The sequence below is a fragment of the Delphinapterus leucas genome, chromosome 7 (genome assembly GCF_059928025.1).
Source record: "Delphinapterus leucas isolate spDelLeu-1000000601 "Yukka" chromosome 7, BTC_Dleu_Yukka2, whole genome shotgun sequence".
NCBI lineage: Eukaryota > Metazoa > Chordata > Mammalia > Artiodactyla > Monodontidae > Delphinapterus > Delphinapterus leucas.
Window position 1 is genome coordinate 93437952 of NC_143135.1, and position 24730 is coordinate 93462681.

At 48.9% G+C, this 24730-nt stretch overlaps 1 protein-coding gene across 1 annotated transcript in view; it reads right to left on the reverse strand.

Moving 5' to 3' along the window:
- Positions 1 to 322: 322 nt before the first annotated feature.
- Positions 323 to 24730, reverse strand: part of BUD13 (BUD13 spliceosome associated protein) — an 80446-nt gene continuing 56038 nt past the window's right edge. Inside the window, exon 11 of the transcript XR_016393931.1 lies at positions 323 to 2445. The gene's annotated coding sequence lies outside the window, so the exon portion shown is untranslated. The remainder of the gene's footprint in view (positions 2446 to 24730) is intronic.

Below are 24730 nucleotides of genomic sequence, written 5' to 3' on the forward strand. Positions count from 1 at the left end.
GGGCCAGTTGTCTTCCTCTCCAGCCCAATCAGGGGAGTTTCTCATTGTAAATACCACGCCACAGCCATCCTCCAAGTTCTGGCACTCCAGCCACACAGGTCTGCGCTTTTCTCCAAGTACCTCTCCCCCTTGATAGCCCTGAGCCTCCCCTTCCTCATTTCCTCCTTCCCTGTCTCAGGCACTTGAAATCTGGCCCATCATTTAAGACCCAATTCAAAACTCACCTCCTCCACTGCCGTCTCTCTCCCAGCCCTGTCCCCCCAGAGCCCCTCCTGTCATCATCATCGTCGAGCCCCTTCCAGTGTGCTCACCTCACTCCATCATGTGCTCCCGTGACATCTGTACATGACTTTGTTTCCTAGCACAGTGCCCCACACAAAGAAAGCTCAAAACTAATTTTTACTTGAATAAGTCCAATGCATTCATCATTATGTTACAGACAAGGAAACTGCAGCTGGGAGAAGTTGAGAGGATTCCTCGAGGTCACATACCAGCTGGTCAGTGCTAGAGCCAGCTCCAGAACCCATCCATAAAAGCGTGATTCCTACCCTGTCCTCCTCCCCTGACCCCATACTGCCTCTTACCACCTACTCGGATCAAGCCAGGGCCACAAGCTCAGCATGGGTGATTTGTTATTGCAGGCATCGCACATACAGAAGAGTATAAGTATGTATGTGCTGTGAAAAGAGTAACAATCACCTGAGTCTCCACTACCTGGGTTAAGACATACAATGTTATTAGTGCCTTAGAATCCCCCATTTCCCCAGCCCCCTCTCCTGTGACCCTCCCCATTAACCACTGGAGTTAACCACTATCCTAACTCTCCTATTAATCATCCCCTAGCTTTGCGTTATGGCTGTGCCACTTTTATGCGTCTCCCTAACAACGTATCGCCCTTTGCTTACACAGCTAGGTTTGTGCTTGCTACTCAGTTTTTCAAAATTAAACAGGATCTGTGATCTCTTCAATGCTTAACACTGTTATGTTCAAGTTCTCCCAATGCAGCGAAGTCTGAGCAGATGCCTATTATAAAGTCAGGCCACAAAAGCATGTACAGAGTTCTCCTATCAGATAGCACCAGCTCTCTCCTAAAAGCCACTTTATTTTAGGCACTGAATTAATGGTATACAAATGACATGCATAGTAATGTGGAATTTTTTTTTTCAGGAAAGGATTTTGTATGTGTGTGAAAAAGTCAACTGCTCAGGCCCTTGTCTTACAGGGCTGTTTTGATCCCAGTTGCCTGACAGCAGGGATCTGTCCTTGTGTTTGGAGACAGAAAAGAGGCTCTAAGAGGATGTGAAGAGAAGCTGGCTCAGAGGGTCCCCCAGAGCCCTCCTCGCTTCCTCCCAGCCAGCCCTCACCACGGTGGCTTTGGCCCACAGCTGCCCTAGCCCAGGGACCTGGTGGCAGACAGAAACAGATCTACTTTGGTTTCCATGGCAACTGCACGCATTGGGAGACCAACCGAGTGAGCCACAGCCAACGAGGCAGCTGGTTTGAAGGGTGTTGATCTCTCTGTGGACCAGCAAGGCAGAACCACAAGGGACCGGAGGCAGCAACCAAGCCAGGAGGAGACACAGGAGCTGGGCATATGGAGTCTGCAGGAACCTGTCTGCAGAGCTACACATGAGCAGTGCACATGTGTCCACTCACCCACGACCCTCTCTCACCCACCCACTCAGGCAGAGGCACGTGCTGAGAAATGCACATCCACGCTCCATTGTGAACACAGAGACCCATGCTCCCAAACTCAGACACCTGTTCACACCAAATACACCCAAGGTTTTACACCTTGCCCCATTTTCACACTGAAAAACACAGACCCCTGCATACAAATGCACATTCATCCATAATATATGATCTGCACCCCTAGAAAGATTCAGTCACCCCAATACACTTTCTCTATACACACCCACATGCACAGATGGTGCACACACTCACCTTAGACACACAGACCCACATTTACAGGGAGAAACGCACGTCCATACTCACCTGTGTGCTGGCAGGGACACTCCCAGAACATACACATGGGCTGAGATCAGAGCCTCTGGATGCGAAGACTCAGAAGCTGAGGAGCTCCAACTGCAACAACTCAGAAATGGGATGTGGTTCACGGCTGCAGCAGCATCACAAAATCCCAGAAACAAGTCTCCTGGCTTGCTGCCTCATAAACGGTGCCCCCATAGAGAAAGGCCTTTAATCTTCTCTGTTTATTTACTCATAGTAATTCTTTTTTGTGTCCTCCATAAACACCAAAAGGACAGAAATCCAACAATCCTCATGTCATGCAGACTTGGAATAAAAATTTTGATGACAGACTCAGAGATGCACGTTCCTCTTTAAGACACCTGTATGTGTCTGACTCTGAAGAGGCCTGTCCCATCCTGGTTCACTGCTTTTTGGTCCCAAAAGGCAAGGAAAAGAGGCCTGCTGGTTCCGCTCCTAGGAAAAAGGGACAAATTCACAGCACGTGGAGTATCTTGCTAGGCCAGGGGTTAGCTCCTGACCTAGCAGGGAAACCTGACAACCACAGGCTCCATCCACCGAGGCCCTTGAGAGCCAGGGGTCACAGAAGCACTTGGCGGGGGGACATTTTGTTGAGAATTTCTTGAAGCACATTTGAATATTTGTAACATTTATTTCAATATTGTCCTAATGATCATTTAATTAATATGGAGAAATGGAAAGATTATGTACATGTGTATATATTCCTATTACAATAATAATAATAGCTAATACAGGCACAAAAACGTCACTAAATGTTAAGCTATTGAAGGGCTTCCCTGGTGGCGCAGTGGTTAAGACTCTGCCTGCCAATGCAGGGGACACGGGTTCGAGCCCTGGTCCGGGAAGATCCCACTATGCCACGGAGCAACTAAGCCCGTGCACCACAACTACTGAGCCTGTGCTCTAGAGCCCGCAAGCCACAACTACTGAGCCTACGAGCCACTCTGCAACAAGAGAAGCCACTGCAATGAGAAGCCCGTGCGCCACATGGAAGAGTAGCCCCCACTCACCGCAACTAGAGAGAAAGCCCGCACACAGCAACAAAGACCCAATGCAGCTAAAAATAAATAAATAAATATTTTAAAAATGTTAAGCTATTGTTATTACTGTGATTTTAAATTGATAATGAAAATCATCTATAACTTAAAAACTGGGGGTAGTTGAGATGAACCTCCTTATTTCATAGGCTTTTAAACACTTTTCAGTTTTAGCAGCAGCAGGATTAGCACTGTGTGGTACTTTACAAAACAGTTTCACATACACCATCTCCTTTGTGTCCCTGAGCATCTTCTGTTGGCCAGGCATCAAGCTGGGGGGGGGGGGTATCATAGATTAGTAAGACCCAGGCCCAGGCCTTGAGGAGCCCACAATCCAGCAGGTAAGGGGTGGGGGAGGCACACTGGAACTGTGTACCATGCAGCCTCATGTCATCACAAAGGCCAGTGCAAAGGGCAGGAAGCATAGGCAAAGGAATCATTTGTAGATGGGGAAGAATCAGGAAGGGGTGGAGAATCAAAGAGAGCTGCAGGGAGGAGGTCACACTTGAGCTGGGCCTGAACTCACCAGTCGGTTTTGACAAGCCAAGTTCCTGGCTGGAAAGGAGCATTGAGGTCCCAAGCACAGCTGTAGAAGAGTGGGTGGTCGACCTGGGCAGCTAGACCCAGGGGTCCAGAAGGGTACAGGGAAGAATGGAGCCACAAAGGTAGACTGAGGCCAGATTCAGAAAGGCCTTGCACGGCAAGCCAAGGAGTCTGGCCCAGCAAATCATCAGGTGTGAACCGGCCAGACCTGTGGTCCAGAGAAACACCTCAGGTACCTGGGTGTCTTGACACTGGGTTGTGGGGTATGACTGGGAACCTCGGGGCCAAACCGGAGGGTTAAAATTGCACCCTCCATTAACAGAGCCAGAGCGTGGGTCAGCACCCCCAGCACCCAGCTCACCCAGCTCGGCGCCTGACTCACACAAGGCTCTCCATAAATGTTTGCTGAACTGCACGGCGCAGCGGGTCACGCGAAGAAAATGGAATTAAGAGTCGAGTGACCTGGAGGGCTGCTTCAGGCCCACTACTGACTGGCTCCCGGACTCTGGACCGGCGATTTAACCTCTGGTTCTCGGTTTCCACGCTGGTACAGCGAATCCGATAATGCCCTGACCTCCCTGGCTTAGCTGCTCTGAAGCTCTCACGCGGGAACCGGCTGAAGACGCTGGAGGGCGCAGAGCGCCGGCCCTGGGGGGGGACCACGCGGGCCGCTGCCGCCTCCCCGGGACCATATGCGGGGAGAGCTGGCTCAGCCGTCAACAATCACCTGCCCCCCAAACTCACACCTGCGCTGCACTTCCCCTTAGGCAGATGGTGCGATTTGGCCGCGCGCCAGCGCGTTGACCCCGCCCTGGACGCTCGCGCATGCGCCCTGCAACTGACGGGACGCCGCTGGGAGGTGGCTTTGCGGACCGGCGGTCACCCGGAAAGGATATGGCTCAGCCAGAGGGCGGGGTGCCTACGGCGCCCCTCCCCTTGCTGGAACGGCGCCCCTTACCCAAGGCCAAGGCAGCAGCAAGGCCAGCTTCTCCCCAATTCTCACACCGCCTCTGAAACGTGAACAGGGAAGGAAGCTTTCAGAGTTTCCCATGTGGAGAAACTGAGGCTCAGAGAGATTAGGAGACTTTCAGCTGGACACACAGATATTAAAAGATGGAGCCAGATGGAAACCCAAGTCTGCCGAACTCCAAGCACACCGTTCTTTCGTTGGTTGGCACTACCCCGGCGCCTCAGACCACTTTGGCCAATATCTAGTGGGGGCAGGAATTCTTCCTTCACCCAAAGCTGGCTTTGCCTCCGTCCAGCGCAGCAGCCTTACGATTCCCGTACCACCCGGCCCACTCCTGAACCATCGTGCATACCTGAAAATTAGTGGGGATCTGAGCCAAGCGTAAATCAGTAGAATTAAATGATGAAATACACACAAAGAACTCCTTAAATATATATATATATAACATTAAATATATATTTAATATATATATTAAATATATATATATTATATATATATATTTATTTAAAGAAATCTGGTCTAAATGCCAAGCCGGGGGCAGGCATATCTATTGGTACAGCATCACCACCAAGGGCTCGTCTGGCCTTAACCGGCACACCTCCCAGAATCCTGAGCTCATCATTTCCTCTTTGCCCAACGCTGGTGTTGAGAAAGTTCTTGCTTCTCTTTAGCTGAAATCCATCAGTCTCCTTAAGGATCCAGTTGCCCCTCTTGGGGCCACATGGAACAAATCAAATCTCCCTTTCTTTTCACAATCCAGCCTACATTAGGAGGCCGCCTTCTCTCTTCCTGACTCAGCGGCCCCCAGTTCCTTCAACCATTCCTTAGAAGTCATGCTTTTGTGTTCCTTTCTCAGCCTCCAGACACACTCCTGTCTGGTCCTATCCTTCAGAGCTCAGCACAAACATGTGTTCTCACCATGTGTCAGACACCGTGCTATAAGCGCCTTCCCTGAGTCATCTCATTTACTCCTGACGACAACCCCAGGAGGTGGATGCCATCATTATCCCCGTTTGGCAGATGAGGAAACTGGGAAGTGAAGGAACATGCCAACAGTTACAGAGCAAGTGACGGAGCAGTCTCTGCTGCCCTCTGCTGTCACTGCAGCTCCAGCAGAACAAGAGCACTGGGCTTGGGGTTGGGTGAGCTTTGCTTCCCACTCTCCCACTTATTATTGTGTGACCCGGGCAAGCCACACATCTGGTTCTCCTGGTCTGTAAAATGGGGGTCGTTATAATGTCTACCTGCTAGGCTTTTTGGAGATTAAAACACATTTTGAGATGTGACCATAGGCCTGATACTCTCCACTAGCTCCCCCTACCCCTCCAGGAGTCCTGTGCGAGGACTCACAGGGACTACAGCAAGTGACCAGATTCATGTCACATCCTATAGTGCTGGGGCCCTCTCCAGGAGGGAGCCAGGTTCAAATCTCCAGGTCCCTCACCCGGCCTGAAGTCACTCTCTAAAATGATTTGTCAAGTGACAAGCAAAAATATATTACCAATTTAAGAGTGTGATTTGCCTGGAACTTTTTAATCCTTGGGCTGTTGTTGAATAGATTAAAGTGTCTGCTTTGATCCATGCATTTAGATGGAAACATAAATATAGCCATCACTTATTCTCTCAGCCGCCAGGATGGGTGTCACGTTGCATCACGCCGGCTTCCCACCCAGCCAGGGTAATGCATGAGAATGACCTTTTTGCCATTCAAATCCCTTTTGACTTTTCTGCTCTGGCCGGAGCCCGAGCTGCCCTGCTGCTTAATGTGACCACAGCTCACTCTGGGAAACAGTCGGGAGAAAGGGTGGAGCAGGGGACGCCCGATGCCGACAACTTCCCCCAGCTCGGCAGAGCCCAGCAAGAATAAGTCTCCGGAGAAACAGATTTTGAAGAGGAATTTAGTACATAGATCTTCTGTCAGCGGAGCAGACTCCGGCTCAGCCGTTTTTCAGGCTCGCTGCTTATCCAGAAATACATCTATTTTTACATGGATCTCTGGCGAGATTCCCTCTTCCCTCGTGAGGTGGGAAGCTGCGCTGGGAGCCGGGCACGGGGTCGGGGGTGGGGTGGGGGGGGCGGGGCCTCGGGGCAGGGCAGGCCCAAGGTCTGGCTCCAGGACGCTGCGGCTCGGCAAGAGGGAAGCGGTGCCGAGCCCTGGGCCTTCCGAGTCTTCCTCCAGCCATCCGCACGCATCCTGCCCCGGCCCTTCTCGGGACACGGCCCGGCCTCCCAGAGTCTCCATCACGGGCCCTGCCCTCCTGCGCCCTCTCCGCCCAGCCAAAGCCCCGGCCACCTCCATGACCCCCTCAACCCTGAAGTCTGCTGAGGACTGAGCTGTGGACACCCCCCAGGCCCACAAGTCTGCGCAGACGCGCGCGGACAGGCACACAACGAGGACCCCCATCGGGCGCCCACTAAGATGGGCTGCGCCCGCCCTTCGCTGCCAGTTTATTCTGGGCCTGCCTGTTGGCACCCAGCCACCACGAACACTGGGAGCCGGTTCTGGGCAGCCCCGCGGATCAGCGGGTGGAATGGCTGGCGGGGGCTCTGAGCACTGTGCTGTGGCAGGCAGTTAGGCCTCAAACAATGGCCTGTGAAACGTCAGAAGTAGCGGGGAGGCTGGGATTGGCAGGGGCCTTGGGCATGTGGAGGGCCCTGGGGTTGACCACGCGCTGATGGGGCCAAGAGCCAGGGGGACAGTGCTCTCCTGATCCCATAGGACCCTTTGGCAGGAAAGACACCATATGCCTCCTTTCCCCAAACCCCCTTGAATAAGTTAACTCCTTTCACCCCAGGAGCTTTTGTTCTGTGGAGAACCAGGCCCCCCCAGGATAATCAGGGGAGAGAAGACAGTTCCAAAAATAGGAATGACCCCACTGTGGCTATATGTGCTGCCCTACTTGGCCCTGTCCTCTGCCTCCTCCCCACAGTCCAGGCCTCTGCTCCCACATTCTGTTCTAAGAAGCCCACAGTCCGTGCCCAGCCTGTCCTACCCAAAGGTCCTGCCTCTCCCCTCTCCAGGTCCTGGCTCTGCACTTCAGCCCCTGCTGCTTTGGGGACCTTGTTCCTGAATCATACCCCTCCCTCTCCTTCCAGCAGTGCTCTCTTCCTCTGCTCTGTTTTCAGTCGGCCCTGGCCTTGCCCCATCCCTGCCCACATGCTGACACACAGTGCCTGTGGACCCTACTGAGCCTGGTGTGTGTCCCCACTCTCTCCCTCCACACCACCTCGTCTCTCCTCCTAGTCTCGCTCAGAAATGCCTGTCCCCCCACAGAGAACAGACTTGTGGTTGCAAAGTGCGGGGGGAGGGAGGGATGAATTGGGAGTTTGGGATTAGCAGATGCAAACTAGTATATATAGAATGGATAAACAACAGGGTCTTACTGTATAGCACAGGGAACTATATTCAGTGTCCTGTGATAAACCAGAATGGCAAAGAATATGAAAAAGAACGTATTCAATATATATGTATAACTGAATTACTTTGCTGTGCAGTAGAAATTAACACAACATTAGAAATAAACTATACTTCAATAAAATAAATTTAAAAAAAAGAAATACCTGTCCCCATCACCCACAGCCATCCCATCACTGACCCCTGGGCTTTGTCCCACTCTCCTGCCAGACCTCTGCCTTCCTAACCCTGAGCACCAGCGCTGCCTGGCCTCACAGATGGGACCTCTCCTAGCTTGCCTCCTTCCCTTCCAGCTGCCCAGCTGTGCCTGCTCTTTCACTCTCTCTAGCTCTTCTTCCTCCTCCTCCCATCTCTTCTTTGGAGGTCCCCCAGTGTTCTAGCCCAATTTCCTTTCTACCCTGTCTCCCTCCCTTGGATACGACGACGATCCACCCCCGCACCCCCAAGCCTTCAATCATTGCTTTCGTGTGAATAGGTCACAAATGAGTATCACCTGGTCTGACATTCCTGATGAGCGTTCCCACCTGCTCATAGGACAGTTCCAGGTTGGCAGATGCTGTCACCCCTAAGTCACCCCGCCTGAAACAAATGCATCATCTGACCTCCACCTAGAGCAACTGACGAGTTACCATCTTTCTCCTGTTTGCTAAGCTAGATCCAAGGATGACTCCTCCTTTCCCCTTCACTCCCTCCCGCCCACCCACACGCATGCAGCCAGTCATGGAGCAGCCTCTAGTGTTGCCCTCCCAGCCTTTCCATTCTCATTACACCCAAGTTCTAGACCTCATTTCCATTCACCAGGACTATTTCAGGAATCACCTAATCTGTCTTGCCCCATGGGGTAGGTAGGTAGAGTAATGCCTCTCCCAAAAAATGTCCATGCCCTGGTCCCTGGAACCTGGGAATATGTTACATTACATGACAAAAGGGATTTTTGCAGAGGCTTAAAATTAGGGTTTTGGACCTTAAAATAGAGATTATCCTGGATTATCTGGGTGAGCCCCAGCTAGTCATATGATCCCTTAAAAGCAGTGAACTTTACCCAGCTGAGGTCAGAGAGATGCAACAAGAGAAACTAGGAAAGTGGTGGAAGAGCTGCAGCAGAAGGGGAAGTCTGAGAGCTTCCAAGAACAGGATTTGATACACTGTTGCTGACTCTGAAATACAGGGGCCCATGTGCAAGAACTGGGAGGGCTTCTAGGAGATAATGGTGGCCCCAACTTACAGACAGCAAGGGAATGGGGGCCTTCAGTCCTACAACCACAAAGAACAGGATTCTGCCCACCACCTGAATGATGCTAGAAATGGATTCTTCCCAGAGCCTCCCCACAGAAGCCCAGCCAGCCAACATCTTGATTTCTTGTACAGCCCAGAGCAGAGAAACCGTTCAAGCCAACCTGGACTTCTGGCCCGAAGAACTGTGAGATAATAAGTTTGTGTTATTTTAAGCTGCTAATTTTGTGGTATTTACTTTGTTACAGCAGCAGTGTAAAACTAATACAACCCACCATTATCCATTTAGCAAACCACTGCTATAAGCTCACCCTCGCACTGAATTACCTTTCAGGACTCCCAACCAGATATCACATATGTCCCAAATCCTCAGCCTGATGTTCGACAGTCAGCCTCCAATTTTTATTTGTAGTTCATCTCCCCCACTAACTCCCACTAAAAATACACTAGCCACATTCACACCCTCTAAAATTGCCTCAAGCATCCCTACCTCTGGGTCTTTGCTCACGGTATGCCCTCATCAGGAGTTCCCTCTCCTGTCCCCTCCCCTCTGTCATCCAAATCTGAGCCTCCCTCCTCTGTGAAGCCTCCCGAACCTCCAGCCTGAGAAGCCTCACTACCCTGCTCTCTCTGCCTCACCCACTGGGCACTCAGTACACACTGCCTTGTGTTAGTGTCTGTCCCTCCTCAACACCCTTCCCAACCCAATGGCAAGACCCACACCTGTCTTTTCTCTAAGGGCCCCACTGTGCCTAGCACAGTTCTGGGTATAGAGTAGGGATCAACAGAAACCCGTTGAGTTACAAATACAATGGAAATATTTCCAGCTACTGCCCTATTGAGCACTAGATCCCAGACATAAGGATCTGAGGGATTATCCAGCCTGGACCTAGCTGCCAGGGACCAGGAGAGAGGGACAGAAGCCCTCAGGCCAGGAGGCCACTCTGCTTGTGGTAAGGTGGTAAGGGGACAAAAACAATTCCAAGCCACACAGAGCCAGGCCAGAAACGATCCTGTGTCAGGAGCAGGTGAGCCAAGAAGAGGTCCCCAGGTCAGACCGGGGAGGTCCAGAGGGAATCAGGAGGAAATATCCAATCTGAGCTCAGGGATCAGGGCAGATCAGCCAGGACCTGCAAATTAGCCATTACCTACCTGCCTGACTGTGCAAGGGGACAGCGTGGGCTGTCACCAAGTGCCAGTCAGACACCCATGAAGACCAGCAAAAGGCTGAGGGAGGGAAAAGAGAAAAAAAGAGATTAAGAAGTCAGGGAGAGGGAGGGCTGGAGAGGGGAGCGGGAGAGAAGACAGAGAAAGGATGCGAGGAGGAGAAAGAGGGGAAGTGGGAGGAGAGACAAGGACTTCTCCCTCCATGGCCACTGTGGAAATACCACAGTCCCTAGAATACCCCGAGCCCACGGGGTTAAGATGAGGTGAGGAAATGGCAATACCCCACCCTCCTTGGTCACCACAACTAAGAAATTATGTAGAGTAATTAATCAAAAGCTAATGAGAAATGTGTTTTCTCTCCCAGCCTAGCCCCACATCATATTCTTATTAGCTGAGGTTATTACAATAGTAATCATGCATGCTCCAGGCACAAATTGGGTTTTTTGCTCCACTGCCACCAATTTAGAAAAACATTAATGGCAAGATAAAGCCCACATGGCTCACACCAGGCCGAGCCCAAGGAACCGGCTGCTGGTTCCTGCTCCCACTGCCACATACCCACTGTCCAGAGAGGGCACCCCCCACCCCCCCGCCAAGAGTAGCCATAGGAATCAGGAAGTCTGACCACAAGAAGGAGTCAAACACTGGTGGGGTGGGGCGGTGCTGGGCCTGGAGTGGGGGGACCTTGGACTTCCCACACATACACACACACACACACACACACACACACACACACACACACACACACCCTCCAGTGCAATTGCTAGGGCAGGGACAGCCCTCATGAAACGAAGCATAAAGGCGAGTTTGCTTCTGGGGTCCAAGTCATCCCAGTTCTCTCTTGAGCCCTTCGCCATTCAGAACCTGTTCTCTAGAAAGGGTTGGCTACATCAGTGGTTCTGAAACACAGGTATGCAGTCAGGTGCTGACTCTTGATGAGGTTTCCACTAGTAAAAAGAAGGGTAATGTTTTCATAAAGCTAAATGGACTCAATTTGAAAGATGTTCTTAATTCTGAAACTGTCCTTCCTATTTTCTTTGTGGTTTTACACACATATGTGTATGTGTGCGTGTGCGTGTGCATGTGTAAAAGTTACATATATAACCTTACTTGGTAATTACTTTCAGTAGCAAGGGATGGATTTAAATTGCTAGTGCACAATTGGAGGTGTACTGGCTGATGTAACTAGGAAGAACAGGGGTAAAACCAGAAGTCAGATGGTATTGTTGGTCCCTCTCCCTTTCTCCATCTCTCTTTCATTGCTCTTGTGCTCTCTCACTAAATCTGAGCTTCCTCCAAAGCTGAGATCATGGGAGGGATGACTCCTGGGTTGGCATGGCCAAAGGCTGCTCTGGGCTTATGTTATCCATGCTTAGGATCTCAGAGGAAAGAGGTCTTGGTTCTCCCTCAGCAGCCCCATGTGAAATCCAAGGCAGGACTCTTACTGTCCCACCTTGGGCCCTCTATATGTATTCTTAGACCAATCACTGTGGCCAGGGACACCAGGCCTGAGCTATGGGATTACTCCTGAGGCCCAGGTAACTGTAGCCTGCTGCCCCACTAGAAACAGGGGAAGAGTTGATGTCCTAAAGGAATACGGATAAGGTAACTTAAAAAGAGGGAAGAAGGGGTCCACACAGACAAAGACAATGGACACCACTATACCTGGAAAAATAAAAATAAGATGTCAGTCCTCCACCCCTATTGCAAAAGCTTCTTTATGAAAGTCTTGGGAACTACTAAGTCAGACTGAGTCACCAAAAAATGCCAAAGACCATTCTGCCATGTAAATCTCCCAGGATTTACACAGAAGAAAGTTACAGCAATGAGGTGTTAATGTAGACTCAGCAAACTCACTGGTAAAGTAAACTGTTTCAGAATATCAGAGGGCCTGTATGTAACAACAGAACAGATGGTGGACTCCTCCAACCGTTCCAGATATTCTGCACTGTAAGCCTAAAAGGTCCTCAGAGCCATACTGCTATGACGGTAAGGTGAGCAAGCAGAAATTTTTCTACAGAGGAAACTCCCCAGGGGCCCAAAGACCTCATGGAAACCCACTGAAGTCAGCTTGGACTTATTTCCAGAATGTCAGGCCCCTGAACAAAATGGCTCTCCCTTAGCCCCCCAGTATCAGCACACCTATGGCTTGTCCATGTAATGGATCAGAAGTATGGTCAAGACATCCTCCCTTAACTGGTGCTGGTTTGGCTAATTTTTATCATTTATTATTTAAATGTTTGAACCTGTTGTCTGCAGCAGTCCCCCAAAATAATAAACAGCGCTAAAACAGACTTGACTTTGAAGTCTGTCTCTACTTCTCACCGGCTGTTTGGCTTTGAAAAAAACTCTTTGATCTCTCTGATCCCCAGTTTCTTCATCTGTAACATGCACCTTCAAAGACATTCTTGCATCTTTTGGTGAACTTTGTCAAGCACTTACTAAGTGTCAGGCACTGTTGTGATGTGCTGTGGATGAAGGGGGTCTTCCTAAGAATGCTGGGGATAGAAGACACACACCCAACATGTGTGATCCAAAGGAGAATGGGATATGTGTCATAAGAGAAGTATGAACCAAGTACAGTGGGCATTGAGAGGAAGAAGGTACTACTTCCAACTAGGGTGAAGGGCAGATGTGGTGGAGGAGAAGACATCTGCTCTGGTTTGGAAGGACAGTTGGAACGTAGTGATGAAAAGGTAGGGCATTTCCTGCAGGGAGGATGGCCCAAGAAGAGGTCTGGAGACAAGAATACTAAGAGTGAAAATAACACAATAGACCCGTTGGACTTAACTGACAACTACAGGACATTACATCCCCCAACAACAGAATACACATTCTTTTCAAGGGCACATGGAATGTTCTCCAGGATAGATCACATACTAGGTCACAAAACAAGCCTCAACAAATTTAAGAGGATAGAAAGAAATTATATCAAGCATTTTTTCCAACCACAACACTATGAAACTAGAAATCAACTACAGAAAGAAAATGGGAAAAGAACAAACACATGGAGACTAAACAATATGCTACTAAAAAACCAATGGGTCCTTGATGAAATCAAAGAGGAAATCAGAAAATACCTTGAGAGAAATGAAAATGGAAATACAACTTTCCAAAATCTATAGGATGCAACAAAAGCAGTTCTAAGAGGGAAGTTCATAGCGATACAGGCCTTCCTCAAGAAATAAACAAACAAAAATCTCAAAAAACCTGACCTACCACCTAAAAGAATTAGAAAAAGAAGAAAAAATAAAACCCAAAGCCAGCAGAAGGAAGTAAATAAATAAGATCAGGGAGGAAATAAATAAAATAGAGATCAAAAAATAGGAAAGATCAGTGAAACCAAGAGGTGGTTTTTTGAAAAGGTAAACAAAATTGATAAACCTTTAGCCAGGCTCACTGAGAAGAAAAGAGAGAGGACTCAAATAAACAAAATAAGAAATCAAAGAGCAATAACAACTGATACCACAGAGATACAAAAAATCATAAGAGAATACTAAGAACAGTTATATGCCAACAAACTGGACAACCTGGAAGAAATGGACAAACTTCTAGAAACATACAGGCTGCCAAGACTAAGTCAAGAAGAAACAGACAATTTGAACAGACCTATCACTAAAAGTGAAACTGAATTTGTAACAAAAATCTCCCAGCAAACAAAAGCCCCAGGATTGGATGGCTTCACAAGGGAATTCCACCAAACATATAAAGAAGAACTAATACCTATCCTTCTCAGACTATTCCAAAAAGCTGAAGAGGAGGGAACACACCCAAATTCATTCTATAAGTCCACCATTATCCTGATACCAAAACCAGACAAAGACACTACAAAAAAACAAAATTACAAGCCAATATCTTTGATGAATATAGATGCAGAAATCCTGAACAAAATATTAGCAAACTGAATCCAACAATACATAAAAAGAATCATACACCATGTTCAATCTGGATTTATTCCAGGATCACAAGGAAGGTTCAACATTCACAAATCAATCAATGTGATACACCACATTAACAAAAGGAAAGACAAAAATCAATGATTATCTCAATAGGTGCAGAAAAAGCATTTAACAAAATTCAACATCCATTCATGTTAAAAAAAAAAACTCTCATCAAAGTGAGTATAGAAGGAACATATCTCAACATAATAAGGGCCATTTATGACAAACCCACAGCCAACATAATACTCAATGGTAAAAAGCTGAAAGCCTCCCCGCTAAATTCAGGAACAAGAATGCCCACTCTCACCACTTCTATTTAACATAGTGTTGGAAGTCTTAGCCACAGATATCAGACAAGAAAAAGAAATAAAATGTATCCAAGTTGGAAGGAAAGAGGTAAAACTGTCACTATTTGCAGATGACATGATAATCTATATAGAGAACCTAAAAGTCTTCACACAAAAATTATTAGAACTAATCAATGAATTCACCAAGGTAGCAAGATACAAGATTAATATACAGAAATCTGTTGTGTTTTTTACACTATTAAAGAAATATGAAAGAAAGAGAAAGTAAAAAAAAAAAATCACATTTTAAATCACATCAAAAAGAATAAAATACCTAAGAATAAACTTAACCAAGGAGGTGAAAGACCTGTATGCTGAAAACTATAAAACACTGACAAAGGAAACTGAAGATGATTCAAAGAAATAGAAAGATATTCTGTGCTCCTAGATTGGAAGAATATTGTTAAAATGGCCATATTACTCAAAGCAATCTACAGATTTAATGCAATCCCTATAAAAATACCCATGACATTTTTCATAGAACTAGAACAAGTAATCCTAAAACTTATATGGAACCACAAAAGACCCAGAATTGCAAAAGCAATCCTGAGAAAATGAGAACAAAGCTGGAGGTATAACCCGCCCAGACTTCAGAATATAATACAAAGCTACAGTAATCAAAATAAGATGGTATTGGCACAAAAACAGACACATAGATCAATGGAATAGAATAGACAGCCCAGAAATAAACCCATGCACCTATGGTCAATTAATCTATGACAAAGGAGGCAAGAATATGTAATGGAGAAAAGACAGTCTTGTCAACAAGTGGTGCTGAGAAAACTGGACAACCACATGTATCAAACAACGAAATTAGAACATTCCCTCACACCATATACAAAAATAAACTCAAATGGTTTAAAAACCTAAATGTAAGCCCTAAAACCACAAAACTCCTAGACAAGAACATAGGCAGAACATTCTTTGACATAAATCACAGCAATATTTTCTTGCCTCAGTCTCCTTAGGCAAAAGAAATGAAAGCAAAAATAAACAAATGGGACCTAATTACACTTAAAAGCTTTTGCACAGCAAAGGAAACCATCAACAAAACAAAAAGACAACCTACAGAATGGGAGAAAATATTTGCAAATGATGAGACCAACAAGGGGTTAATATCCAAAGTATACAAACACCTCATACAACTCAGTATCAAAAAAAAAAAAAAAAAATCAAAAAATGGGCAGGAGACCTGAATAGACATTTTTCCAAAGAAGACATACAGATGGCTAAAAGGCACATGAAAAGATGCTCAACATCCCTAATTATTAGAGAAATACAAATCAAAACCACAATGACGTATCACCTCACACCTGTCAGAATGGCTATCATCAAAAAGTTTACCAATAACAAATGTTGGAGAGGATGCGGAAAAAGGGAACCCTCCTACACTGTTGGTGGGAATGTAAATTAGTGCAGCCATTGTGGAAAACAGTGCGGAGGTTCCTTAAAAAACTAAAAATAGAGCTACCATATGATCCAGCAATTCCACTCCTGGGTATATATCCAGAAAAAAATAAAAACACTAATTCAAAAAGATACATGCACCCCAATGTTCACAGCAGCACTATTTCTATAGCCAAGACATGGAAGCAACCAAAGTACCCATCAACAGACAACTGGATTACGAATATGTGATGCAGGGCTTCCCTGGTGGCACAGTGGTTGAGAGTCCGCCTGCTGATGCAGGGAACACGGGTTCGTGCCCCGGTCCGGGAAGATCCCACGTGCCGTGGAGCAGCTGGGCCTGTGAGCCATGGCCACTGAGCCTGCGCATCCGGAGCCTGTGCTCCGCAACGGGAGAGGCCACAACAGTGAGAGGCTCGCGTACCGCAAAAAAAAAAAAGAAAAAAAGAATATGTGGTGTGTGTGTGTGTGTGTGTGTGTGTGTGTGTGTATATATATATATATACACACAACAGAGTATTACTCAGCCATAAAAAAGAACAAAATGTCGCCATTTGCAGCAACACGGATAGACCTATAGAATATTATGTTTAGTGAAGTAAGTCAGAGAAAGACAAATACTGTATGCTATGCTTCTATGTGGGATCTAAAAAATAATACAAATGAATGTATATGCAAAACAGAAATAAAATCACAGATACGGAAAACAAACTTGTGGTTACCAAAGGGAAGGGGGAAAAGGAAAGGGACAAATTAGGGGTATGGGATTAATACATACAAACTACTATATATAAAATAGATAAGCAACAAGGATATACTGTATAGCACCAGAGAATTATACCCATTACTTTGTAATAACCTATAATGGAGTATAATCTGCAAAATTACTGAATCACTATGCTGTACAAGTGAAACTAACACAACATTGTAAACCAACTGTAATTCAATTCTAAAAAATCCTAAAAGTGAGTAGTAGGCTTCCTGCCCTGAATCTGGAGAAGGTCACTGTTGGAAGGGTTTTCCCTTCTAGACCATCCTCTTTCTCTTCTACCATAGCTCTACTCTCTCCACTGTGCCTTCACAGGTGACATTGGCTGGACACAGCCAAGGGTGGCATGGGAGAGAAGTTACTTCAGGACCAGTCCCTAAAGAATCTATGACACCCTCAGCAGAACCACCCGCGAACGGTCCCCACACACACGCATACCTCCCTTTATCTGCCTCTCCAGCTTTGCCAAGGTTCAATGCTGCTAATTAGCATCAGTCAGCTCAGCTCTCCCCCCACTCCTGCCAGAGCTGGGACACAGCTGATCACCAAGGCTTCCTTTCCCTCCTGCAGGGACAACACAGCTGAAGGCAGAGGCAGGGGTTGGGTGAGGTGGATAATAGGGAGGGATTGGAGGCATTTGGGACTAAACTTTGAATCATAGGCTCAATGAGTTGAAGGCCTCTCTAGCTCCTGCTTGGACTGAGCCTCTGTGATAATAAGAACTCCTACCAAGAAAGTGCTTCATAATACAAAGCCCTTTCCCACAGAGCCTCATTAGTTTAGTCTCCAAACAACCCTGGGAGACAGATTTTTTTTTTAATATCTTTCTTCTTTGGTCCACTCTAAGATCCACAAGGGAAGGGACCATGTCAGCCTTGTCATTGCTATGTATCCTCACTGCTATATACAGCACCCATTGTAGAGCTGGCGTTCAATAAATGTTGCTGCCTGGATGGATGGATGGATGGGATAATGGATGGACAGGCAGATGGATGGTTGGATGGATGGATGGATGGATAGATGAATTATCCCATTTACAGTTTAAGAAACTGAGGCCTTAGAGAGAAAAAGTAACTTACCCAAGACCAACCAGACAGCTAGCAGCAAACCAGCACCAAACCCCAGTTCACCAGCTCCCCATGTGGCACACTTCCCAACACCCAGAACTGTCTCTCTTCTTCGGTTTCTTGATCGTGCTCAGCCAAGAAATGCCATCCTTCTGAAGCTCTGATTTTAATCCTTCCTCTGGCAGTTTTTCAGAAACCAAGCTACTGCCAACTGGTCTCCCATAAAAAGAGCAGGATCCCCAAAACCCAGTGACCATAGACTAGAGACAGGGAGGCTCTCTGACCATCGTTCTGAAAACACCTGACTGCTGACTGTGGAGGAAAGGTAGCAGTGACATCCAGAGCATAAGCCCCCATGGAAGAACGAGTACAGACGGTATAGGGTGAACAGAGCAGGGCTTGGAGTCACATAGACTCAGCTTAAAATCCCAGCTCCTTCCCCTCCACAAGCGTCTCCTCTCCATCTCAATGAACCTGGCTCCTAACTTCTCCAAGTCTGTCTCCGTGTCCATACTTACCACACATGTTTTTCTGAAGCATAAATCAGTGATGAGATGAAGTCATGGCTTTGTCTCAGTTCCCTGGCTCTCTCTAGATTCTCAACCTCCTCACTCCTCCAAATCCTAAAGCCCAGGTGTCAACACAGACACCTTTCCAGGCCTTCCATGCCCCACTCTGCAGGCCTTCTCACCACAGCCTCACTGCTCTGCTTCCGGCCTCGCCCACTATCCCAAGGGCCGGGCATTCTTCCTTCATCTTGATTCCATCTCCGCCTCTGCCCCCAAGGGCCATGTCAGGGCCTTTTCTCCTTCAGCTCCTATGTTTCTGCTGCAGCAGCCTACCCTCTGCTCCCACAGTCACTCCTTAGTCGCCAGATAAAACTTCTCTCACCACAGTGAGTTCTGTCTCTTCCCAGGAGGCCACCTCAGATTCCCCACAGAGAACCTAGGCAGGCCATCTGACTCCCGCTGTCCCTGTTGTCCCCTCTGGTTTTCTAAAACCCCCAGATTTTTTTTGCCTAGACCAGACAGGGGTCCTTCACCAGGTCCAGGAGCCCCAAGAAGGCCCTCAATATATTTTTGGATGTATAGGAACACATGCACATTTTGTAGGAAAAGAGTCCATAGCTGCAGAGTTCCCTGATCCCAGAAAGCCTGAGATTCACTGCCTGGAGGCTCCAGATCCCCTTCCATCCCACCCATGACAGACAGCTCAGATTCAGTCCTTTGTAATTCAGTGTGAATTTTGCCCTTTCAAAGCCCAGTTGACAAGATTCCTCCTGTCTGGCCCAACATCTACATGAATTTCAGGGACACCACAGACTTTTGGTCCCTTCTCCCTAGCCTTGGCCTCAGCACAAGGCATGGCCTCATTGTTCCACCAGGGGTTTAGTGCACAAGCCACAAGCAGCCACCATCCTTCCCACCATATCTCCTCCAAAACAGAGCCTTCTGGTGTGTGGGTGCAAGGCCCTGGAGGGTCTCCTTGGTGAGGACAGGATTCTATACACAGTGGATGCTGCATCGATGCTGTGACCATTAGAAGTTAAAGGGTCTTTGATTACAGCAGGTGGAACTGGGAAATCTGGCAAAAGTGGAGATCCCACAGATCCCTGGAGTAACATCTTAAAAGATACCAACAGACCATCTGATCCAGCCAATTATTAAAAAACCCACTTCAGTAGCACCTGCACTCTACCCAACACTGGAGATAGACAGACACGCGAGATATGGCCCACTGGGATGGTGTTAGTGCGATTCCCATTTCACAGAAAAGGCAACTAACACCCAAGGGGTTGATGGCTTGTCTAAGGCCAAACAGTTGGTAAGTAAAGGAGAGGAGCTAGGCAAGACCCAAGCACCCTGTCTTCTTAGGTTCAAGAGTTCACGGCACATAACCCCATCCAGCGGCCCCAAATGTGACCCCGCAGGCTAGCCTCTGCTTCCTGCTCTAGCTGTGGGAATGACGGGAGGACTGCCTGAGACTCACAGAGGGCTCCTGGCAGACAAGCGTGGGAGAGAAGCTGGGAAGCCACAGCCTGTGCGCGCAAATAAGGCAGCTGCATAATTAATCAACATCAAACAGTTTCATTAAGAGATGGAGCTTTGCGGCTGTTTGTCTTGGAAAAAAAAAAAAAAACTGAAACAGCAGGAAGGGGACAGGAGAAGGGAGGCTCAGATTGTTAAGGCTCTATTCAGAGGCTAATGTTTCTGCCCGCTGGGGGCCAAGGGGTCTACAGATGGTGACAAGATCTGTTGGGAGAGGAGGCTAATGGCCCCCAGGACGGCTTTAGCCCCCAAATATTAGGCTTGGGCTCCCAAGAGGTCATTTTATCCCTCCTGGACAGGGATGGTGCCCCTCAGCTGTCAGCCCACTAAGAACCACACCAGCCACCTGAACCCAGGCCTCTTACAAGAGCAAAGGTTTGGGGGAGGAAGGTGGGCATCGCCAGACGGAGCTCAGAGACCCATCCCGGAACAGCAGACCCTCTAGAAACTGAGAGTCCCAGCTTCTGAGCAGGGGGTCCCCCATGGAGGGAGCAGATGCCCTCATACACCCTGGGACTTGGTGCTCAAATTCCCCAAAATGATCACAAAGCACTGTGGGACAGAGAAGAGCAAATTGCAGAAACCAAACCAGGGGACCTATTTATCCCTAAATCTCCAGTTGTCCCCTCACCCCACGCCCAGCACCTCTTCTTTTACTCTAAAATGAAAAGAGGAAAGCAGGGGAGTGACAGCTCCTCACCAGGCCTTCTGGGAGCTAACGCCACAAGGCTGGAGTCTCCCTAGGCACCCAGCTGTGGGGTGTGGCCCCCAGTTGCCCTGGCTAAGTTCCCATGGGCCGGGGAGATCACCTCTCAGAAGAAATCCTTCCAACTCTTCATGATCTGGCTCTGATTCTCTTTCCAGCCACTTTCTCATCCCTCTATTCGCTCTGTGTTCCATCCATATCAAAGCAAGTTCCATTCCCCCAGCAGCCATGGCCTCTCACATTCCATGCTATTCCTTCTGCAGGAATGACCTTCCTATTCTCTGTGTTCCCTACCTAGCAAACTCGTTCTTATCTGTCAAGTCACAGTTCAAATACCCCTTCCTCTGTATAGCCTTCCCTGAGTTCCATACCCTACAAGGTCAGGTATCTTCCTCACTGTGCTCAACGTAATTTGTGTTTTAATTATTTGTTTACGTGACAGACTCTGGCCATGAAACCACAAGCTCCTTGAGGACAGGGACCATATCTTTCTTCATCTTTGTATCACTAAGACTTGGGCTGAACTCTGTAAGTTTATCAAATGAATAAATCTTTCGAACTGAAACAGATCACAGATCCCTCATCCAGATGCCTGACTCTTGACGAATGTTTAAACCATTCAGAATGAGAAGTTTATTCTCTTCCTGAATAGATCTCAAATCCCTGAGATTGGGAAGAGGCGGAGGTGGGAGAAGTGACCCTCACTTAGCAGGTTGGGTCTCCAGGATCATGAGCAACAGTTCCTAAGAGGTCAAGAGGTCAGCCTTAGGCTGAGTGCCAGACCATAATAAAAGCCCAGTGTGCTGGGCCAGAGCCCCCTGAACTCTCTTCCTGAGCTGAGTGCTGCTGGGTGACATGGAGTGTCGTCTGGGAATGCGGTGGGGCGGAAGTTGTTCTAGTACCTCTGGAATCCCATGGCCACGGGGCCTGTCAGAGAGGCCTCTACCCATCAGGAGCCTCTCCTGCAGACCTGGAGCTCCAGAAAGGAACCAGGTGGGACCAAACAGCCACAGTTCTACATGCCCACCCAGGTCTTCTCACCCTCTCTTCTGCCCGCCACCCCCCCCCACGTCCCCTTTCCTCCAAAACAGCTGACTCCTTGTGACTTATGTCTTCCAGAGATGGCCAGAAGGGCAAGGATCCATTTTAAATTAACAAGGTTATTAGCAGTTAATTACCTGAGGTATCACTGTAATTGAAAAGAAAAAGAGAGGAGAGAGGCTCATAAACATTCCCAGGCACCCGTTCTCTTCACTATCACTGAGGGGAGGATGAAGAGGGGAAGGGTGAACAGGGCCCTCTCCCCAACACGGGCCCTGCTCAGACCATTGGCTTTTCTTTCTCTCAGTGTTTCTGCACGTGCTCCCACCCATTTTCCAGAGATATGTGGGTGTAGGGGAACCAGACGCAGGAAGAGTACGCTGCCTGCCCCACAGACACTTCAGAGAAATGCTCAGCAGAAGCTATAAAGATGAAGGGAGATTTATTTCATATTAGGGGTGTGGAAAGGAGGCACATATCTGAGGCCTCCAGTGAATATTTTTAGTGATTTGTATCTCGATTGTCCTTAGTTATTCTACAATTAAGCATGGCTGGCATACATCGGAATTATTGAATTTTGGTCCTGAATTCACTGCCACCAGAGATACCACTTATGGTCAGGGACCCCCTCCTCCCCGACTACTCCTGCCCCTGCCAGGGATAAAGACCGCAGGGAGGGGTAGGGCCTGGAGAGGACACAGAAGGAGGCGCCCCTCCCTTAGGCTGGCCACCTAACCCCAGCTCCTGCTAATGAGATCCTGAGACGAGGATGCCACACCCCACAGCTTCTTAGCAGAGAGGCCTCTCCTGCAGAAGCTCACCAGAGGCCACCCTGTCCCTGACACCTCACAGAAGGAGCCGAGACCCGCAGTCTCCATCAATGCCTGCCTGTGGGAGATGCAACCATCACAACTGTCTCCCGTTCCCACCAAACTGTTCCCTGTTTAGGGTAAACCAGCAGAAAGAGCTAACCTGAGAGAACCAAAACCCCTTACCAGTCCAAAAACTCTCCCGCAGAGGCAAGTGGCAGGTGCAAAGGCCCGCACTCCCAGGCCAGGGCCCTGACACAGGCACTGCTGGGTCTCCTGTGAGGAGAGCAGGGGGTGGGTGCCGGCAGGATGGACGGGGGGCTGTCCAACCACTTCAAGCCTCTGCTGCCCTGAGACGCCTGCCACAGCCCCCGGCCACCCTCCCTGTCCTCCTTCCTTCCCCCACTACCCCCACCCCAGCAACACCCTGGGTCCCCTGCCCTAGGCTAAACCCCTTCGCCTCTGTACCTGACTCTCCTGAGCAGCATTCAGCCCCCTGAGGAGCCAGAGTGGTCAGGAGTAGACCCCTCACCACCCCCACCCAACCTTCTAGAGGCAACAACAAAGTGCAAAGCGGGGAAGGGCAGAGCACGTGGAAAGCCCACACAACCACATACATGTGCAAGTATGAGTGTAGGAAGTATTAACAAACATGCAGAAAAATGCACAGAGCATTAGTTTTTTTTTTTAATTGAGCATTTACTATGTGACAGGTAAGTGACATTACTAGCTGCATTTTATGAATGGAGAAGTTAGGGTTCAGAGATTCTAATATGTCCAAGGTGATGGAGGGAGATATGAACCCAGGCAGTCTGTCTCTAAACTGCCTAAAACCTAAATCCTCCATTACACGCTTGGTAGGGGTGGGGTAGGGAGGGGATGGTTAGGGAGCCAAGGTGAATTAAAATGTTCCTCTCCCCACTCCACATGGGGAGGTTACTGCTCAACAGAGGACCAGAGTCCTTCCTCCTCTTTTCCCCACCCGAGGCAGGAGCAGGGGGTCAGAGTCCTTGGTCAGGGGGAAACCAACTCACCAGCACAGACTCCCCCAGTCATGCCCTCAACCTCTGGCTCCCTGCCCTCCCTGCCCTTCCAGCCAGGCTCCTAAGGGCAGAGGGACCCAGCTGGGTCAGGGAGGAAAAGGCCCGGTCTGGTTCCCATTTCCTCACCTGCAGGGCTGCTCCATACACCCCACCCCCACCGCCCCGCACTGAGTTTGCACTGTTCAAAGTCACCTTGTGAGTACCTCTGTGCCAGGGAAGGCAGCCAGTGGGAGAGAAGCAGATGGGCCGCTGACAGGGGCAGCATGGAAAGAGCATCTACAGCTAGCACGGGCGAGGGCATGGGGAGGCTGCTGCACAACCTGGAACCTGGACTTGGGGCTCCCAGGGCTCAGGGCAGGCCCAGGGGTGAGCCCAGAACCCTAGGCTGACCCTGGAACCCGGTTCACCTGGACTGGACCCTGAGTCTGGTGGGCCACTGACTGTAACATCTGGAACCTGAATGGGCTTGTGAAACTGGAGGGGGTGGATCTGACACCTGAGAGCCACGAAGCTCCCAGGAACCAGAGCTTCACTCCAAAGAAACCTTAAGCCCTGTCCTTTCTTTCCTGGGAACAGAGGAAACAAAGTAGGGAGGGAAAGAAGCGGCCCAGGGCCTACCACTCCACCCTGCCCCCCTGCCCCATGCATCTCTGCCCACTGGGATTCACCTTCTCCCTGGTCCTCTGAGGCTCTGGACAGGCAAGGGTGTAGTGGGAGCCCACAGAGCTGCCTTCAGATCTCTCCCTGCAACTTACTGACTCTGGGAAAAATCACTTCACTTCTCTGGGTAACAGTTTCTATAACATGGGGAAACCACCCACCTTGTGGCTTACTGCACAGACAAAATGCCTAAGACACAGCTGGCACTCAGCAAATGTTATTTTCCACCCCCTCTCCCTCCCCACCCCTTCCCACTGGAGAAGCTCTCTCTCCGCTGGTGGGCAGGCCCGGGGAGTGGAGGGACAGCAGAGACTCCTCGGGGGAGCTAGCACTGGCACTTTGGGAATTGGAATCTACCGGAAGTCCTGCAGGGACAGTAGGATGTTGGGGCCACGTGCTGGCGCATTCTTCGGAACATGCTGGAACCTTTGGGGGGGAACACCATGCACTCCTGGGCACAGGCTGAGATATCACGAGAGGCCCACTGTGGGGTGTCTGGAGCAACCTGGGCACACTG